The sequence below is a fragment of the Schistocerca americana genome, chromosome 7, assembly GCF_021461395.2.
Source record: "Schistocerca americana isolate TAMUIC-IGC-003095 chromosome 7, iqSchAmer2.1, whole genome shotgun sequence".
Taxonomy (NCBI): domain Eukaryota; kingdom Metazoa; phylum Arthropoda; class Insecta; order Orthoptera; family Acrididae; genus Schistocerca; species Schistocerca americana.
Genome location: NC_060125.1, coordinates 143,434,618 through 143,456,896, shown reverse-complemented (window position 1 = coordinate 143,456,896; position 22,279 = coordinate 143,434,618). Strand labels below are relative to the sequence as shown.

Below are 22,279 nucleotides of genomic sequence, written 5' to 3'. Positions count from 1 at the left end.
AAATGAAGACATGTTCATAGGATTTGTTGGCTGCGAAAAACATTTAACTATGTAAAAAGGTGCAAGATGTGTGAAATTTAGGGGGAAAATGGGGATAAGCTATAGAGGCAGACAGGTGTTATAAAATATGTACAAAATCAAGAGGGAATCGTGGATCATAGGACAACCAGTAAAGATGAGAGTCAAAGTGCTCAGATTAAAAAGTTTGTAAGACAGGGACATAATCATTTGCCTCTACTGTGAATTTGTGCATTGAAAAAGTGGTAATGGAGATAAAAGAATGATTCATGAGTAGAATCAAAATTCAAGATAAAAGGCTAACAATGATAATATTCACTGATGACATCACTATCCTCAGTGAAAGTGATGGAGGTTTACAGGATGTGTTGAATGGAATGAATATTCTAAAAAGCACAGAATATGAACTGAGATGAAGCCAAAGAAAGACAAAGGTAATGAAGAGTATTAGAAATGAGACTAACCATAAACTTAACATCAAAATTTGGACTATGAAGTAGATGAAGTTAAGGAATTTATGCTACCACGTAAACAAAATAACACATGATAGATAAAGCAAGGACATAAAAAGCAGATTAGCATGGGCAAAGAGGGCGTTGCTAACCAAGGAAGGTCTGATAATATCAAACAATTGCATTAATCTGAAGAAAAAATTTGAGAATGTACATTCGGAGAACAGGAACAGCATTGTACGGCAATGAATCGTGGATCATAGGACAACCAGAAAAGATGAGAATCAAAGTGTTGGAGATGTGGTGCTATAGAATGATGATGAAAATTAGGTACCCTGATGAAGATAAGAAAGGAAGGTGGTTCTTCACAGAATTGTTGAAAAGAGGTGAGAGAAAGATATAAAAAAGAAGAAGGGTCAGTATAATGTGATATGTGTTTTAGCTGTAGAGCGTAAAAACAATAAGAAACCACTTTTTTGGAAACTAAACTACTTTTAGAACTAATGGCATGTCTTTTTATGTCAGCGATGTGTGCAAATCATTTGCCTGTCAGCATGCCTTGAAGTCAAGAAATGAAAAGAAAGATTATGCAGTTTTAAAACTGGTCCTGGACTCATTAATGTGACAGAAGACTTAAGAACTTTAAGGACTCAACTAAGGAGTATCAGCTAGTGATAGTGGGAGGGGCTGGGAATAGTCTTGATAGGGAATGGGCTTGTGATGTAGGTGGTAACATGACAGAATTGCCACTCAAACTCGGACCACTAATGTATGTCTTGTACAATTGTTCCAGCGTTACCACCAACCCCATCTTGACTGTGCTGTGAGGCGTGTTAGTATGGGTGCAGATGACTGCTGACAAGAAACATATTTCAGTGGAGCCAGCTGAGGGTATCCATAGGTCAGGCTACACTAGACATTGCCAACATCTAAATAGGATTAGGACGGGATGGTTGATTAAGTTTATAAGTTACATAGTAGTTGAATCTGGGCTCTCACAAGGCCTAATTCGAGGAATAATTTTAAGACCCCTTTTTTGTGTTAGGTAGGAGGAATTCGTGCAGAATGAAGGTTCCTATAGTGATGAATCCCATGCCACACTGAGCACTGTTCGGTGGGGAGAAAACGTGACACAGCGTCGAACGTCTGGGGAAGCTGCACATCAAGAAGGCTGATTTACTGAGTTCACCAGCCTTCCTGCTGTGCTGCCATGACAAAGATGATTCCAAAATTTGCTAAGCTATTCAGTCCAAGAGGACTGTTCATTGTGCCAACTTTGCCTTACTAGAAAAAAGAATATACCACACTAAGAAGCTAATGGACACAAACGGTTTTGATCCTAAGGCCTTGCATATGCAATGATCAAGGACACCCCCAGTCTTTAAGAGTGGGATTGGGTCAACACTGGTATGGTATCGCAACAAATTTTATCACAGAATTAACTATGGAGAAGAAAGAAAGGGAAGTTCAGCTGGCTTTTGCAACGCCACCACAGTGTGAATCACAGATACTCCGAATGCATAGCCGTCAACTATGTAGCCAGAGACATAAGACATGGGTACCGTGTCAGGCACCTGCCATCCCTGTCTGCGAAATACTAAGTGGTGTCGAACAAGAACCTTGCAAAAGATCCATATAACACAGTGTGAAATGAGCCATATCCTCATGAAGCCAAAGCCACCTGCACCAAACACAGTCAGGGCTAAGTGCAATGACCTGTGCACACTACGCAATAATGAAAGCATTGGGGTTGTTCCTGCGAAGAAGGACAATACAGCCATAATTATGGAATACACTGACTACACTATGAAGATCTTTGCATTACTGGGGAAGACATTTATCAGAAGTTCCCATGTGACCCAACATATAGAATAATAAAAGTGAAATCAGCTTCTTAAGCACTTCCTGCAGAAAGAGAGTGCTGTCAAGAATCTTCTCCTGCATGCATCGACCACCTACAGTTAATGTTCTACCTAAGGTCAACAAGGATGGGACACCCCTCTGCCTTATACTATCCACTGATAACTTGGCCAATCTCCTCACACCACATGGGGTCTCTGCACATATCTGGTAAGAATGCAGCCGCATAAATTCTGCTTCTTCTTCTAATATTTCGGCTGTATATCTGTCAGCCATCTTCAGAGAGAGCCGTACGACTGACGCTCCAGCGCTCGCTCCATCCTTTTAAACTCACGGACCGCGCCACTGCGCATGCGGCCACAGATGAACAAGGCGCCAGTGATGTTGATCGGCGGCAAAGACGTAACATATGCATGAGTTACGTCTGTGGCTGCGCATTCGATCCATGCTGGGAGATCGATGTATTACTGGGAGCTGAACTGTAGCGACGTCTTTGTAAGTTCAATATTGAAAGTGCCGGATTCCATGATTTATCTAATGTGAAACCGCTGTCTCTATTAATTAAATTCTTCGCCAAGCGGATTTCAATGGCCTCTTTTACTACGGAGTCCCAGAAAGATGAAACAGAAGTCAGAATTTCGACATTTTCATATACCATAGAGTGACCAGAATCAATACAATGCTCTGCCACAGCCGATTTACTGGGTTGTAAGAGCGGAGTGTACCTGCGATGTTCCGTACACCTCTCTTGGACTGTACGATTCATTTGTCCGATATATGAAAGGCCACATTCACATGGTATCTTGTAAACTCCAGGTTTGCGGAGTAGTAAGTCATCTTTAACGGAACCCAGGAGTGCAGCCGTCTTCGCCGGTGGACGAAAAATCACTTTTACTTTATGTTTTGTGAGGATCCGTCCTATTTTGGATGAAAGGCTTCCCACATACGGCAGGACAGCCATGGATTTAAATGTTTCCTCGTCATCTTCTGCATTCCTTACGGACACCTTAGGTTTTATTTGTAGTGCCTTACGTATCTGTTGTGGAGAATACCCGTTGTCCTCAAAAACTCTCTTCAAATGTAAAAGTTCGTCTTTTAAACTACTTTCATCAGATATGACGTGTGCTCGGTGTACCAAAGTTCTTAGAACACTACTCGTCTGCGAAGGATGGTGACAGCTATTTGCATGTAAATATAAGTCCGTATGGGTCGGTTTCCGATATACTGCATGACCCAGAGTGCCATCTTCTTTACGCCGAACCAAGACATCCAAAAATGGAAGACATCCCTCGTTTTCCACTTCCATTGTAAACTGAATTTGTCCATGGATGGAATTCAGATGGTTTAAGAAGTCCTGCAATTTGTCCTCGCCATGGGGCCACACTACAAAGGTGTCGTCAACGTACCTCCAAAAAACTGTAGGCTTCAAACTAGCAGACTCCAGGGCCTTCTCCTCGAAATCCTCCATAAATAAATTGGCCACCAAGGGTGACAAAGGACTACCCATGGCAACACTGTCAGTCTGTTCAAAAAAGTCGTTATTAAATAAAAAGTATGTGGAGGTCATAACATAGTGAAACAAAGCTAAAATCTCCTTATCAAAACTTTTTCCAATGAGATCTAAAGATTCAGAGAGAGGTACCTTAGTAAATAACGACACTACATCAAAGCTGACTAATAGATCAGAGGTGTTCAGTTTCAAAGATTTTAATTTGCCAATGAAATCTGCAGAGTTCCTTATATGATGATCACATTTTCCCACAAGCGGCCTCAATAGTGACGCCAGGTGCTTGGCACAATCATAGTTGGGAGAACCAATATTGCTCACGATAGGACGTAGAGGAACGTCTTTCTTATGGATCTTTGGGAGTCCATAAAGGCTTGGAGGCACTGCACCACTTGGTTTCAGTCTTCGTATGACTTCCGGTGGAAATGGGGAGGCATTCAAAAGCGACGCCGTCTTCCTTACCACCTTGTTGGTGGGATCCTTACTGATCTTCCGGTACATACTATCATTCAGTAAGCTGTATATCTTATCATGGTAGTCATCACGTGACATTAAAACAGTGGCATTACCTTTATCAGCAGGGAGAACCACCGTTTCAGTATCTTGGCGGAGCATACGTAGTGCCGTCCTCTCTGCCACAGATATATTGCTTCTTTGTGGGCGAGCCTTCATAACAGCTCGACAAGTTTCGCGTCTTATTTCATCTGCAGAATCCGTAGAGAGTGGTCGAACAGCTTCTTCAACGGCACTGATGAATGCAGGTATAGGCAAAACCTTTGGCGTGGGTGCAAAATTCAGTCCCTTGCTTAAGACCATCATCGTAGCATCGTCCAAATCTCTATCCGTCATATTAATGACGGAGCGTCGAATGATACTTTCTTGCTGTGGAGATGGCTCAAGTCGGCTGAACTTTGCAGTCTGTCTTGATGTCGCTACCTCACGAACCCAGTCTGATTTGGCCCATGTTGTACCCTCTATCCAGTTCCAAGAGTTGCTGGGTAACTCCACAGACATCTTCAGGTGGAGACGATAAAGTTCTTGAGAAACAAGATCCAGCTTCCTTCGTGTAAATCGGATCCTTTCCTTAACGATAGCAGAACCAGCTTTAAATAAAATCTTATTCATGGAAGTCGATTTTATAAAATGTACTAACCTGGCAAACTTCGGAATTATGCCATGGTCACGGCACCTCAGTAAAAAACTTAAAGAGCTCAATAATCTCGCTCTCAAATGTCGTAGCTTGTCCAGTCGTCGAACACATAAAACCATCTCCTCCCCGAAGAGGTACTTGATGTGAATCTTCAGGTTTTCGAGGCGCAAAGACTGCTCCATTAAATTTCGGGAATGCAGCCGCATAAATTCTGCTTCTTCTTCTAATATTTCGGCTGTATATCTTTCAGCCATCTTCAGAGAGAGCCGTATGACTGACGCTCCAGCGCTCGCTCCATCCTTTTAAACTCACGGACCGCGCCACTGCGCATGCGGCCACAGATGAACAAGGCGCCAGTGATGTTGATCGGCGGCAAAGACGTAACATATGCATGAGTTACGTCTGTGGATCGAATGCGCAGCCGAAATATTAGAAGAAGAAGCAGAATTTATGCGGCTGCATTCCCGAAATTTAATGGAGCAGTCTTTGCGCCTAGAGAGAGAGAATTTTTACTGTATGTAACAATACTGAAACTACAATTTTTTTGTCAAAGTAAATACTTAGAGATATTTTATATTTACCTTAGAGTCAATTTTTTCCATCACTTTTCACTACATTACCACCTCTAAGTCTTTTGTAAATCAAGTAATTCAAAAATCATTGTTCGAGTACGTGCAAAAAAAACCATGTGGCTATGTCATAGAAATTTCAGACTTCTAGGTTAAATAGTAGCTGAGATAATCTTCCCAGAAGCAGTAAAAAATAAACTTGCAGGAAACAGAGAAAGATTAAAACATTCCTGATCCATAGTTAATTCCTCCATCACAGTTGTCGTAAACATCATCATCTTTTAGCAGCCCTTTGCACCTGCCGTGCTTTTTTTACTAATTTCTTGACTATATCGTCTGCATGCCTTTGGCTGTGCCAGTCTAAAGTGAACATCGCACATATTGTGTGGGAACCAGCGTGCAAATCCAACTTTTCAAGGACCTGGCATTTAGTAATATTTCTAAAATTGACAGTTGCCACATCATCATACACTCCAGAATCCAGTGTATTAATTCCAACAAGCACTGTTTTTGGGAGGTTATGCCATATCACACTATTCAAACGCCCATTGGGGTTCTGCATTCTTCCATGAAGATGTTTCATCAAAAGACTTCCGTCAGCCAGACCTCTGAAGATGAGCTGCTGGTAGCCTGTGGTGATGAATGTGTTTCTCCCCAGTTATTATCCCCTATTGTATTTAGTATTTACACCAACTCTTTTCACCTTTGGGGAACGTACCGTGTTGCGGATGTTCATCTGTGCCTGGAAATACAAAGCCAATATAGCTTTCCTCATTTCTCCAAGATTGCCTATATTTTGCCTGGTTGCTAGGCAATAACAGTTCTGAATGTGGTCTATCATGAATCAGTAAACCTTCATCCAGGGTTTTCCCATCATCTAGGTCTTTTCCTTTTGTAATTGATTTCATTCCTTCTCAGCCCAGCACCCATTCTCTTCTGCATATGTTCTAAACATGCAAGTTTACTTATACTTACACTGTTCCCATATGGTTTGCTTTCCAAATACTGGACATAGTGACCATTATGCCATTCAAAAAGGCAATGATTTTTTTTTTCACCCCATGAACCTCCATGCCACCACTATTATCATAATAATTAGCAACACAATTATCACCAATGTTCTTGTTTCAGCCTATCTAAGTATTCGGATATTATAGCAATATCAATAACCTTACCAGTTTCAACAGTAGTTGCTGTATCATCAGTGTTGGAGATGTGATCCCTTATTTGCCATATGCCATCAAAAGCTACTGGTGTCATGGTTATCATCATTTTCTTTCATTGTTTCTTCTACAGCTTCCTGCATTGACTTCTGTGCTACATCTTTGACTGCAGATCCTAATATGTAGTTGTAAGCACCAAAGTTTGAAGGTACACTGGGAAGATGTAGAACACCTCATAGCATGTCACCTACTACGTTGCCCTTACCAATTGCTTGCAACCCATAGACTAACCTAATATCCACAGTATTAAGTTCAGTTTGCTTGTATCCATTATTTACAGTTTACTGAAACAGAGCTTGGAAACTTAGAGCTGTATTTACAAACACTGCATATTAAATTAAACTGGGCAGCCAGGCCAACATGGGATTCTACTTTCAGAGAAACGTTTCTTTCATCTGTTTTCAGCACACATTGTTTTCAAGAGTTTTGTCCAATATACCTATGTGGGTGAGTTCAAAAACTTCCTGTCCTTTATCAAATAAGTTATATTTCTCTTCCAGATCTCTAATTTTTTTATGACAAGCACTGTTTTCATTTGGAGTGAGTTCGTTCTGCAAATTGGAAGTAAGTGGGCTCACATTTGCTAATGATTAATTGTTTCTTTCCTTTTGCCTGTTCACACGCTTTTTAAACACTTTTGCCCTAGCTCTAGGCGTTTTCACTGTGGAAAATGAAATACTAAATACGAAAAAAGGAGGACGCAACTTTCATATAGCACATTGTTTACAAGCAATCCAAAGTCGAAAAATCAAAGTATATCTTCATTAAAACAGAGACAAGCAATTTCAGGCAAATAGTGAATAAAGAGTCTCTGGAAAGCGGGATATTTCAATTCATGTCACATGAATATAATAAGTCAATAAAACGAAAATCAATTTTTTCACCCAAAATACGATTCTGTATCCCTTTAAGTCTTACTTAGTTAGGGTGACATTAATGGTCAGTTTTGATGTGGTGACACTGATTATGAATTTTCGTATTAGACTCTTTGACCCTAGTATCCCACTTCTTTGAAAGTGACATGGTTGAATTATTAAGACATCCTCCATGTAATTATTTTTTGTACTATGGCCAATATTCTAATAAGTTTGATGGCATTCTGATGGAAAGCCCCATTGGCTTCAGCAGTCACCTACCACTGTGGGGGGAAGTTTGAGGAAATTGCCGTAGACAAGACCCCATTGAAGCCTAACTATTTCTTTCATCATGGTGATGACATGTTCATAATTTAGTGCCATGGACATGAAAAACTTGACAATTTCCTCAAACATTTCAACAGCATTGTTGATAATGTCCAGTTCACTGTGAAAATAGAAGAAGAGAATGCTTTACCCTTTTTTAATATCCTCATCTTCCACAAACAGAAAGTATGTCTTGGCCACAGCATCCACAGAAAACCTATGCATACAAATCTATACTTGCACGTCCTCAGGCATTATCACCTGACAAACAGAAGGGCACTGTGATGGGAATGTTGGTATGTCATGCAAGAACAATATCAAATGCCAACACCCTGCCCCATTAGCTGAGCGACGTATGCAAGATCTTCAGGAATGTTGGCTATGACTGTCACCAAATATGTGAAGTTACTTGGGGTAAGAATAGCAATAACACCACCAACAAGGAGCAAGAAAAGAAAGTTTGTATTTTTGCCCCTCATTCACTCAGTGTTGAGTAAGATAAGTCTATCTCCCCCTCCCTCTCTCTCCCCTACCTATCCCTCTATCGACCCCTCCCTCTCTCTGCCCCTCCCACCCTCTGCCCCACCCACCCTCTCTCTCCCCCCTCCCTCTCTCTCCCCCCTCCCTCTCCCTCCCCCCTCCCTCTCTCTCCCCCCTCCCTCTCTCTCCCCCCTCCCTCTCTCTCCCCCCTCCCTCTCTCTCCCCCCTCCCTCTCTCTCCCCCCTCCCTCTCTCTCCCACCTCCCTCTCTCCCCCTACCTCTCTCCCCCTACCTCTCCCCCTCTACCTCTCTCCCCCCTCCCTCCCACTGCCCTCCCTACCTCTCCCCCCTCCCTCCCACTGCCCTCCCTACCTCTCCCCCCTCCCTCCCTCTGCACCTTACCTCTCTCTGTCATCCTCCCTCCATCTGTCCCCCCTACCACTCTCTCGCCCCCTCTCCCTCTCTCAGCCCCTCCCCCTCGCCCCCTCTCACTCCCCTCGCCCCCTCTCACTCCCCTCGCCCCCTCTCTCCCTCTCTCTCCCACTCCCTCTTTCTCCCCCTCTCTCCCACGCCCTCACTCTCCCCTTCCCACCACCCTTTCCCCCTCCCACCACCATCACCCCCTCCCACCCTCCCTCTCCCCATCCTCTCTCCCACCTACTCTATCCCCCTCCCACACTCTCCCCCCCCACTCCCAACCACTCTCCCCTTCCACACTCTCCCTCCATCTCCCCCTCCCACCCTCTCCCTCCATCTCCCCCTCCCACCCTCTCCCTCCCCCTCCCACCCTCTCCCTCCCCCTCCCACCCTCTCCCTCCCTCTCCCCCTCCCACCCTCTCCCTCCGCCTCCCTCACCCCCTCCCACCCTCCCACGCCCTCTCCCACTACCTCTCCTCCCACTCACTCTCCCTCCTGCACTCCCACGTGCTCTCTCACCCTCCCACGCGCTCTGTCACCCTCCCACGCGCTCTGTCACCCTCCCACGCGCTCTGTCACCCTCCCACGCGCTCTGTCACCCTCCCACGCGCTCTGTCACCCTCCCACGCGCTCTGTCACCCTCCCACGCGCTCTGTCACCCTCCCACGCACTCTGTCACCCTCCCACGCGCTCTGTCACCCTCCCACGCGCTCTGTCACCCTCCCACGCGCTCTGTCACCCTCCCACGCGCTCTGTCACCCTCCCACGCGCTCTGTCACCCTCCCACGCGCTCTGTCACCCTCCCACGCGCTCTGTCACCCTCCCACGCGCTCTGTCACCCTCCCACGCGCTCTGTCACCCTCCCACGCGCTCTGTCACCCTCCCACGCGCTCTGTCACCCTCCCACGCGCTCTGTCACCCTCCCACGCGCTCTGTCACCCTCCCACGCGCTCTGTCACCCTCCCACGCGCTCTGTCACCCTCCCACGCGCTCTGTCACCCTCCCACGCGCTCTGTCACCCTCCCACGCGCTCTGTCACCCTCCCACGCGCTCTGTCACCCTCCCACGCGCTCTGTCACCCTCCCACGCGCTCTGTCACCCTCCCACGCGCTCTGTCACCCTCCCACGCGCTCTGTCACCCTCCCACGCGCTCTGTCACCCTCCCACGCGCTCTGTCACCCTCCCACGCGCTCTGTCACCCTCCCACGCGCTCTGTCACCCTCCCACGCGCTCTGTCACCCTCCCACGCGCTCTGTCACCCTCCCACGCGCTCTGTCACCCTCCCACGCGCTCTGTCACCCTCCCACGCACTCTGTCACCCTCCCACGCGCTCTCTGTCACCCTCCCACGCGCTCTCTCTCACCCTCCCGCGCGCTCTCTCTCACCCTCCCACGCGCTCTCTCTCACCCTCCCACGCGCTCTCTCTCACCCTCCCACGCGCTCTCTCTCACCCTCCCACGCGCTCTCTCTCTCCCTCCCACGCGCTCTCTCTCTCCCTCCCACGCGCTCTCTCTCTCCCTCCCACGCGCTCTCTCTCTCCCTCCCACGCGCTCTCTCTCTCCCTCCCACGCGCTCTCTCTCTCCCTCCCACGCGCTCTCTCTCTCCCTCCCACGCGCTCTCTCTCTCCCTCCCACGCGCTCTCTCTCTCCCTCCCACGCGCTCTCTCTCTCCCTCCCACGCGCTCTCTCTCTCCCTCCCACGCGCTCTCTCTCTCCCTCCCACGCGCTCTCTCTCTCCCTCCCACGCGCTCTCTCTCTCCCTCCCACGCGCTCTCTCTCTCCCTCCCACGCGCTCTCTCTCTCCCTCCCACGCGCTCTCTCTCTCCCTCCCACGCGCTCTCTCTCTCCCTCCCACGCGCTCTCTCTCTCCCTCCCACGCGCTCTCTCTCTCCCTCCCACGCGCTCTCTCTCTCCCTCCCACGCGCTCTCTCTCTCCCTCCCACGCGCTCTCTCTCTCCCTCCCACGCGCTCTCTCTCTCCCTCCCACGCGCTCTCTCTCTCCCTCCCACGCGCTCTCTCTCTCCCTCCCACGCGCTCTCTCTCTCCCTCCCACGCGCTCTCTCTCTCCCTCCCACGCGCTCTCTCTCTCCCTCCCACGCGCTCTCTCTCACCCTCCCACGCGCTCTCTCCCCCCCTCCCACGCGCTCTCTCCCCCCCTCCCACGCGCTCTCTCCCCCCCTCCCACGCGATCTCGCTCTCCCACGCGATCTCGCTCTCCCACGCGATCTCGCTCTCCCACGCGATCTCGCTCTCCCACGCGATCTCGCTCTCCCACGCGATCTCGCTCTCCCACGCGATCTCGCTCTCCCACGCGATCTCGCTCTCCCACGCGATCTCGCTCTCCCACGCGATCTCGCTCTCCCACGCGATCTCGCTCTCCCACGCGATCTCGCTCTCCCACGCGATCTCGCTCTCCCACGCGATCTCGCTCTCCCACGCGATCTCGCTCTCCCACGCGATCTCGCTCTCCCACGCGATCTCGCTCTCCCACGCGATCTCGCTCTCCCACGCGATCTCGCTCTCCCACGCGATCTCGCTCTCCCACGCGATCTCGCTCTCCCACGCGATCTCGCTCTCCCACGCGATCTCGCTCTCCCACGCGATCTCGCTCTCCCACGCGATCTCGCTCTCCCACGCGATCTCGCTCTCCCCCCCCCTCCCACGCGATCTCGCTCTCCCCCCCCTCCCACGCGATCTCGCTCTCCCCCCCCCCTCCCACGCGATCTCGCTCTCCCCCCCCCCTCCCACGCGATCTCGCTCTCCCCCCCCCCTCCCACGCGATCTCGCTCTCCCCCCCCCCCTCCCACGCGATCTCGCTCTCCCCCCCCCTCCCACGCGATCTCGCTCTCCCCCCCCCCTCCCACGCGATCTCGCTCTCCCCCCCCCTCCCACGCGATCTCGCTCTCCCCCCCCTCCCACTCGCTTCGCTCTCCCCCCCCCTCCCACTCGCTTCGCTCTCCCCCCCCTCCCACTCGCTTCGCTCTCTCCCCCCCTCCCACTCGCTCTCGCTCTCTCCCCCCCTCCCACTCGCTCTCGCTCTCGCTCTCTCCCCCCCTCCCACTCGCTCTCGCTCTCGCTCTCTCCCCCCTCCCACTCGCTCTCGCTCTCGTTCTCTCCCCCCTCCCACTCGCTCTCGCTCACGCTCTCTCCCCCCTCCCACTCGCTCTCGCTCTCGCTCTCGCCCTCGCCCTCTCCCCCCCCTCACACTCGCTCTCGCCCTCTCCCCCCCATCCCACTCGCTCTCGCCCTCTCGCCCCCTTCCACTCGCTCTCCCCCCCCCTCCCAATCGCTCTCACTCTCTCTCTCTCTCTCTCTCTCTCTCTCTCTCTCTTTCTTCCCCCTCCCACTCGCTCTCGCTGTCTCCCAGGTATTTGTATGAGTTGGCTGATTGATATTATAGTCATTGGAGACCACGCTTTTTTTCGTGTTTTGAAGTGCTAAATTTTAGAGTCATGAACGCCTGATTTTACAGTTAATATACTCTGTAAGGTCATTAATATACAACATGAACAGCAAAGGTCCCAACACACTTCCCTGGGGCACACCCAAAGGTACTTCTACATTTGACAATGGCTCTCCATCAAAGATAACATGCTGCGTTCTTCCTACCAAAAAGTTGTCAATCCAGTCACAAATTTCTCTTGATACCCCATACTTTTGACAGTAAGCATAGGTTCAATACTGCATCAATGCTTTTCGGAAACCAAGAAATACTGCGTCCACGTGGTTGCCTTTGACTGAAACTTTCAGTATGTCCTGTGAGATAAGTGCAAGTTGGGTTTCACATGATCGATGTTTCTGAAATCCATGCTGTTTGTCATTGAGGAGGTCAGTCTGTTCAAGATACCTCATTATGTTTGAGCTCAGAATATGTTCTAAGATTCTACAAAAAATCGCTCTCAAGGATATTGGACGGTAGTTTTGTGGATCACTTCTACGACCCTTCTTGCAGACTAGTTTGACCTGTACGTTTTTTCAAGAACTGAGCGTGGTCTTTCATTTGAGTGATCTGTGGTAGATGATTGATAGAAGAAGGGCTAACTCGGCTGCAAATTCAGTATAGAATCTGGCAGGGATTCCTTTGGCGCATGGAGTTTTATTCAATTTTAATGATTTCAGCTGTTTCTCAGCACCACTAACACTAATATTTGTTTCATTCATCTATTCAGTGGTACAAGGATTAAATTGGGTCAGTTCTCTGGGTTTTGCTTTATAAAGGAACATTGAAAACATATTTAAGCATTCCAGCTTTAGCTTTGCTACCCTTAATTTCAGTTCCTTTCTCATGCTTGGGACTGGGTGCTACTGACAGTGTTTAGATATGACCAGAATTTCTTTCGGTTCTGTGAAAGATCACTTGACAATATTCGGCTGCGATAGTCATTAAAAACATCACATATTGCTGTCTTGGCAGGCAAATGCATTTCATTGAGCATCATTGTGTCTACAGCCCCATACTTTGTTTTACACTTATTATGCAGCAATCTCTGTTTCTTTAGAAGTTTCTTTACAGTGTCTGTATACTATGGAGGTTCCCTGCTGATTGTCAGACTAGATGATACACTCCTGGAAATTGAAATAAGAACACCGTGAATTCATTGTCCCAGGAAGGGGAAACTTTATTGACACATTCCAGGGGTCAGATACATCACATGATCACACTGACAGAACCACAGGCACATAGACACAGGCAACAGAGCATGCACAATGTCGGCACTAGTACAGTGTATATCCACCTTTCGCAGCAATGCAGGCTGCTATTCTCCCATGGAGACGATCGTAGAGATGCTGGATGTAGTCCCGTGGAATGGCTTGCCATGCCATTTCCACCTGGCGCCTCAGTTGGACCAGCGTTCGTGCTGGACGTGCAGACCGTGTGAGACGACGCTTCATCCAGTCCCAAACATGCTCAATTGGGGACAGATCCGGAGATCTTGCTGGCCAGGGTAGTTGACTTACACTTTCTAGAGCATGTTGGGTGGCACGGGATACATGCGGACGTGCATTGTCCTGTTGGAACAGCAAGTTCCCTTGCCGGTCTAGGAATGATAGAACGGTGGGTTCGATGACGGTTTGGATGTACCGTGCACTATTCAGTGTCCCCTCGACGATCACCAGTGGTGTACGGCCAGTGTAGGAGATCGCTCCCCACACCATGATGCCGGGTGTTGGCCCTGTGTGACTCGGTCGTATGCAGTCCTGATTGTGGCGCTCACCTGCACGGCGCCAAACACGCATACGACCATCATTGGCACCAAGGCAGAAGCGACTCTCATCGCTGAAGACGACACGTCTCCATTCGTCCCTCCATTCACGCCTGTCGCGAAACCACTGGAGGCGGGCTGCACGATGTTGGGGCGTGAGCGGAAGACGGCCTAACGGTGTGTGGGACCGTAGCCCAGCTTCATGGAGACGGTTGTGAATGGTCCTCGCCGATATCCCAGGAGCAACAGTGTCCCTAATTTGCTGGGAAGTGGCGGTGCGGTCCCCTACGGCACTGCGTAGGATCCTATGGTCTTGGCGTGCATCCGTGCGTCGCTGCGGTCCGGTCCCTGGTTGATGGGCACGTGCACCTTCCGCCGACCACTGGCGACAACATCGATGTACTGTGGAGACCTCACGCCCCACGTGTTGAGCAATTCGGCGGTACGTCCACCCGGCCTCCCGCATGCCCACTATACGCCCTCGCTCAAAGTCCGTCAACTGCACATACGGTTCACGTCCACGCTGTCGCGGCATGCTACCAGTGTTAAAGACTGCGATGGAGCTCCGTATGCCACGGCAAACTGGCTGACACTGACGGCGGCGGTGCACAAATGCTGCACAGCTAGCGCCATTCGACGGCCAACACCGCGGTTCCTGGTGTGTCCGCTGTGCCGTGCGTGTGATCATTGCTTGTACAGCCCTCTCGCAGTGTCCGGAGCAAGTATGGTGGGTCTGACACACCGGTGTCAATGTGTTCTTTTTTCCATTTCCAGGAGTGTATATTATTACTCAGACAAATGTAAGTGGATATTTGACGTGCCAAATTTTGATAAGAGAATCAATACATTGTGACAATTGGAATTTTTTTATTCAGCAATGTTACTAGTAAGTATAGTCTCTTCACAGTGTAATGGACCTGTAGCTGTAGGAGTGAAATCACTTTTTTATGATAACTGACTTTCTTGGGAACTCTGCAAAAACAGACATCATGTCAGATAGGGTAGCCGCAATCAGTGATTTTACAATGTTACTTGTAATCCGTCTTCATTGCAAAATGTTTACTCATATGACCGGTTTCGGTTCCTCTAGAACTATCTTCAAATCTGATATTTTGATTACAGGAGTAACCCGTCCAAATACAGCAACTTTCACATGCTGATGTGACGCAGCATGTGAAAGTTACTCTATTTGGACGGGTTACTCCTGTAACCGAAATATCAGATCTGAAGAGGGTTCCAGACGAACCGAAACCGGTCATATGAATAAACATTTTGCAATAAGTAACATTTCTTGGGAACCTTTTGGCTGCAAATGAGGTTTCCTGTCTCCCGGCACATGTAATTGACATCCTATGGTTGATTTGGTTGATTTTATGTGGTATACGAGGCGTGTTTTTCAAGTAACTACCGTTTTGCCACACTGTGGCTGCAGCGCTGCAGTCGGCGTTCTGCGCATGCGCACTGGGTACCTACTTCTGTTGTCTACGCACTGATGCCATTACGGTCTGATTCTTCCTTGTTTACATTGTGTACTGAGTGTTTAAGATGCCTCCGATAATCGTGAGTCCCGCCGACTATGAAGTACGGGTTATTATAAGATTTCTTAGTTATCACTCACACACAGTTTGTGTGTGTGAGTGTATACCTGTCCCTTTTTCCCCCTAAGGTAAGTCTTTTTCGTCTTTCCCTCTCCTTCTCTCTTTCCTGATGAAGCAACCCATGGATTGCGAAAGCTTGAATTTTGTGTGTGTGTGTGTGTGTGTGTGTGTGTGTGTGTGTTTTTTTGTGTGTCTATCAACATACAAACGCTTTCATTCGGTAAGTTACGTCATCTTTGTGTCTCTATCAACATACCAACGCTTTCGTTTGGTAAGTTACGTCATCTTTGTTTTTAGATATATTTTTCCCACATGGAATGTTTCCCTCTGCTTATATTCATATCATTAACTTGAACCCAAAAATTATGCAGAAAAGTAGATTAAGGTACAGGATTTCATGTAAAAGTAAAGTTATTGAGATATCTTAGCACGTCTTTCTTTAATTTCAAAACACGCCTCGTAACTGGAAACTGAATTTTTAGGATGTTCTGATAACTGGAAAATAAATGTTTTCTATCTTACTTTTCAGCCTCTGGTATTTTCAACAGCGCCATGAGAGTTGACAGGTTCTAGAGTATAAAATATTCTGGTGGAACATTTGTCAAATACTACTGCAATGGATATGTAAGTAGATTAGAGTTCTGAAGTATTACCAATATGGAGGTAATTATAGGTGTAACTCTGTTCAAGCTGGACAGGGATATAGAAAGGTTGGCCCTTTCCTTGTTGAAGGAACCATCACGACCCTTTCAAAATAATTGGTCATTCTGGATCTCATTCTTGCCAAATTATCATCAAGTGTCACTGTGTGATGAATGTCATTTTGTGAGACAATTTGTATTTGATTATTGTGCATTATTTTGTACTCTGGACTGTAATTTGTGATGTTATGGTTTATGTCGCATGTAGGATACACTAGAAATAGTTTTGCATAAAAATTTGGTCCATGGCAAGTCGAATTGAATCACTTGTGCTGATCATACACGTTACTGCATGATGTGACTTATGATATTGCAGTTTTGTTATTTTGCCTATCTGTCCTTTGGTTTCTGTATTGTGCTGTACAGGGGCTTGTATATACAGTGTGTGTCACCATTCATAGGTAATGTATGGCAGGTTTAGTTCCAGGTGTGGCACAAATAAATATCTTTATCGAGTGCTGTAAAGATCACAGGAAGAGTCTTTTACAACACTCCACTTTGGAATCATACAGATTAGAAATTCTGTAATAAACACTGTACGTAGCATTTACACTACGTCAGATTGTTGTAAATTTTATGTTACTGTAAATATGTCCATTTACTATCTTCCTGTATAAGTTAGAGGTAAAAAATGTGGGGCTTTGTGATAATGTGGACATTAACCCAGAGATTGTATTTGAATACCCTACTAGTTGATGCACATTCATCATTATTGTCACTTTCATCACTACTTCAGAACTAAATTGAAATACTGTTTGCAGATTCTTCAGAATCTGAATCACTGAAATTCAAAACACTTGCGTCATTACCACTGTGAACTTGTCATATGATTTAAATGCCTTAGCAACTTCATGTGACTACATATCATCATTTGATGCAATTGGGCTAACAGTGGCATGTGACACAGTGGTACAGCTACAAATTATAATGGAAAATAGTGACACAGTAATGTGATAAGAAGGTGTACTGAAAAGTCTGACTGACTGTCCCACACAAGAATATGATGATATGACAGTGATACAGTATGCACGAAGTCTATCCATACTGTTGATTTGGCTATCCATTTTGGCATGTTGCAGCCTCTCCCACTGCTTAATATTAACCTCTGGAAGTTTAACAGTGGCAGTTTTAAAGTATCCCATTTATGCTGAGTCAGATTTAAATCCAGGAAGCAATCTAGCTACTGTCAGATATGTAATACCTTCATATTGTAGATACTTGCTCTCTGTACCAGCCCCTTGTGGGGCAGGCATCATTTGCATTAGAGGGAACTTGGGCCTAATACACCCAACAGTATGCACAAATACCATTACAGCATTTCATCATCACAGCCTGTATTGTCATAGTACCTCTAGGACAATCCTGCAGCATCACATGAAGAGCTTATACGGCATAGCAACAGATAAGCACACTGGCACCACATATCGACCATTTCCCCATACTTCTGGGGTTGTAACTTGTCCCAGGGGTGTGCCATGTACATAGACTGTTTTGAAGGTCGCCTTTAATGAACAGACTGTAACATTCACTCCCCATGCTAAACAGCAATATGTTTGTGTGCAGGACAGTACTCCACTATTATTTTAATTTCATTTGATGGGCAGGGGAACATATTTGCCATGTTATACAATGTCTTTGTGTGAAATGAAGCAACCTAACAAATCACTAGCTGTTCACAGCAAGCTCGCATTGCCAGCAACACACACACGTATCAGAAATATGTTACCCAGAACTAGCCACGTGCACAAAGATCCTCTTGAAATTGATGATACATGGTCTCACAAGAGATGTGATCCAGAGGTTACAGTGGGTTATCATGTCAGAGTAGCTGCTTCGTTTGTTGCCCACCTTGAGGCACTTTAGGCAAAATGATGACCCTGGCACTGGATTGTATCATGTGGAGCCCTTCAATATTTATTCACTTCTGGAATCTTGACAGCAGTGAAATGCTCCTATGGATGCCATTAAACTCCTAACTCATTTTCCAATGACGGAAGCTGACCTTTAAGTTGCCAGTGATTAGATCCTGTGCAGTTTTGTCAAGATGTGTTCATTTTACCATTCTCCTTACCTAATAACCTAATATGTATACACACTGTACAACATAAGAAATGCAATATCCAAAATCTCAGTCCAACCAGACGGTTGCAAATACATTAAGTTACTATGTACACATGTATCATGGTACTTTATCACAGGCTTCACAGTATTGTCATGGTAAAAGTGCTGCCCCTACCCCATCCCTTTCCCTGATCCCTCAACTTGCAGATAAGAATTTGATCATAGTGTGTACCATGTAAGATATATAAAAATAAAACAATGGAAGGGATGAAATAACAATAATACAGAAAGGGTAAATTGTTACCACATGGAGGAGCCATTTAGTTACATGCAAACAGGCTCAACAAAAAAGAATATTGAAAAATTTTTAAGCTTTTGGGCAGAGTCCTTCCTCAGAAGTAGGACTCTTACCCAACTGCATCTGGTCCTTAGTGCCTGCGACTCTATGCCTCCTGTATTTGATGAGCAGTAATTTACCCTTTCCATGTCATTGACGTACAAAAATAAAATGCATAAGAGTCAATCAGCTCTTTTGCAGGTGAGATTAAATACAGTAAACTTTATTGATGAGAGTTTGTGTTTTCCACAGATATGTAGCAAACATAATGTACTGTGACGCACATGGATCTTGGGCACACATCGTGCCTTTCTCAGACTGCTTACGAATTAATCATGTGCAAAAAGATAGGTGAGTTAACTTTCATAGTTAATCATAAAAAAATATGTCTTATTATGTACAATAATCTATTACACTGTCTTGAATTTGTATCAAATAAAGAAATTTGTATTTAACCTTTTGTTTTGTTATTGATTAATGTGCACCCCATCTTTTACCATTAAACTTTGTTTGCCCTGTGACGTTCGCAAACTAAATCACTGAATTTCCTAAAATGTTTGATTGTAGCTTTGCTGAACATTTCTGCAAACAGAACAGGGCTTTCATTTAATGATTTTTAGCTAGGGGAGGGAGGTCATGGGATGACACATTTTGTGTGAGAAAAGGTGAATGACGTACATGTGCGTGTCGCCCATTATGAATAGTTCAGTAACTTACTCTTATGCAAATAATCACTACATATAACCTGCTACAAATCAAAATCATACTTAAATATCAGGTGGAGTTTAAGATAGATAGCTTTCTGTAGTAATAACACAAACTGAAAATGAAACTTAAGGATACTATGCCTGAAATTGAATGGAGCTCTGCAGTTCATTGATATTCTGAAATAGACGCCGTTTCATTGAAATGAAAGATTATATAGCTGAACATCCATTTATGTTGTTGTCTAGAAACATTTGTGCTTGCTTTACATGAAGAAAGAAAGAAGTGAAGTTGTGGGATACACTTGAAACTGTCATGCAGTAACTTACCAAGACAGTATATTAGAACATAAAACTTCATTCTGCTGCTGCTTTCCAATAGTGTACAAATTGAGGACATATTTGATGATCTTACTAAAAGTGCCAAAATGGCTAGTTTTGGCCCTGTTTCACAAGAACAAGACTTCTGCAAACTCTTTTAAACTGTTTTCATTAAAAAGACTTTGTTCTTAACAACCTAAAAAACTATTTATTTTTGCAATGTAAGTGTATAAGTCCCTAAAGAAGAATGACAAAGTGGAGGTGTATTAAAAATGGGCCCTATTTCATTGGGACTCATATCCAACATCTTTTTTGTGATCTACATTTGTTTGGTACTCTCTGTTAAGAGTAATGTCAAAAGTCCTGCTGACTAGGAAATGACCTTAAGTTAGAAAAACTTCAAGTAAGTAGATTTTTTAAGCCATCTCAACAGCATTCAGTTCTACATAATTCTTCTTATAAAAAAATGAACTGTCATAAAGAATTCAATAAAAAGAATAGTTTTCTCTCTTTTGTTGCCCTAATAATTTGGGTAATCTCGTTTGAAAAGTGTAATTTTTTGGGTTCTGTATTATTGAAATTTCATCCCAAGCAATCCCATCATTGCTTTCATTAAGCTGGCAGTATAGTTTTCCTCTTGCAATCCTACACAAATTAATGAAACTTGTGAAAAATTCAAGCAGCCCGAGGTAAAGATAAGCACAAGATGCTGAAAGAGACCTACTCTAACTTCGACACTGCATCATCAGTCTTGGGATCTTGTATAAACCAACCCATATCAGGTTTGGGAACTGTTGTAAGGAAACTGACTTTTGGTTGCTGTTGCACAGCTATCAGGCATGGCCCCTATGGTGATAGACATACTGGTTTTCTCACTTTAAAAGCAACTGACAGTGGTTAAGCCACCATGGACCATACCAGCACATTTATAAACACTAAATGTTCCACATTAATTGCAAACTATGCTAGCACAAAGTATGTTACACCTGAAACCAGAATTAAACTAGCACATCAGTACCACTACACCATAAAGAGACATATAAAACCTAAAGTTCTATTTATACAGTGTATGCTGCAGCTGTTACACAGCAATTTTTCTAAAATAATCTCCTGTGCTGTGGTAGTGCATGGTTAAATTGTGAAGTGCATAACCAGTTTGAGTCTGGTTTAGCAGAAAAATAGCCTGAGTCATCACAAAAGACACCCCTTTTTTAAAATTTTTTGAGTTATTCGGACTTTATCGTACTTCTTAGCTCTCATGTCTTAAGATACTGCCTTCCCCCGGAGAGTGCAAAACAGTTATAGAACATAATAAAATATGCCATGTTTAATTTGAATAGCAGCAGAACACTGGCCCATTTTCAATACATCTTCAACTTGTCATTGTTTGTTAGGGCTTTACATGCTTGCATTGCAAAACCAAATATAGTTTTTAGTCAGTTTAGAACATAGCCTTTCTAATTAAAATGGTTTAAAAAAGTTTGCAGAAGGCCTTTTGTGTAAAAGTGGGCAAAAAATAGCCATTTCTGGCATTTTTAGAAAAATCTTTAGTGTTGCCCCCAATCTGTAAACTATTAAAAAGAAGTATGAGAATGAAATTTTGTATTCTAAGGCCTTGTATTGGTAAGTTATTATGTGCAAGGTTTCTGGTGTATCGCCCATTTACTTCCTGAGATATAAAAAGCTAAATTTAACATTTTCTTTGAATGTATATATTTCAGCTGACTTTGCTTCAAATTATGTACATGATAACCACTCAGAAAATGTTTCTGTTATTATTTCACTTAAGAGAGTGCAAAGTTTTGTTTCCTTCAAAAGTATTGAATTAATGAAATGAAAATTGACCACTGTTCATTGGGAACATGTGCGATCATTCATAAAAAATTTCATCAAAATTGGTGATGGTCATGTGGAATCTTGAAGGTTTCAGGTTGGCTTGGGCTGTGTGGTGGTTTGCTATACTTCACCTCATGCACCAAACACTTGAATAGGTTGACACCTGAATACTATTTTTAAATGCAATGAATGTTGCATACTGAATATTTGGTCACTGATAAGTATTATTAATCAGCATCCAACTAATCTGTGCCCTGAATCCGTGTGCCTTCTTCCTTCAACTTGGCTCAGACTTCATCTCAGTACAAGCTGCAGATAAAGCTGCTGCAAATTGATTTCTCATTGTCATTCACTCCACCACATAAATGATAAGTGAGATTCAATTCACCTTCTTGTATTATATTCAAAATTACTACTAATACATGATAAATGAGGACAGCTACCATCTCGTATACTGCCTCTCTGTACTACGTACATAACAGATCTGATATTCAACTTGACAGTTAACAATTACAGTACATTTACTATCTTTGACATTTCACATTATTAGATTTCATGAATCTCTTTCTTCTGTACCGTCTGCTCACTTCTGTGCAGTCACTGGATCGTTAGCTGTGATATCAACGCCTATGATTTAAAACACCTTCTGACAGTGGGGTG

At 45.1% G+C, this 22,279-nt stretch overlaps 1 long non-coding RNA gene across 1 annotated transcript in view; it reads left to right on the top strand.

Annotated features, from left to right (window-relative positions):
* Nucleotides 1–19,173, top strand: part of LOC124621989 — a 29,325-nt gene extending 10,152 nt beyond the window's left edge. Inside the window, exon 3 of the long non-coding RNA XR_006980591.1 lies at nt 16,189–19,173. This is a non-coding gene — a long non-coding RNA (uncharacterized LOC124621989). The remainder of the gene's footprint in view (nt 1–16,188) is intronic.
* Nucleotides 19,174–22,279: the final 3,106 nt, after the last annotated feature.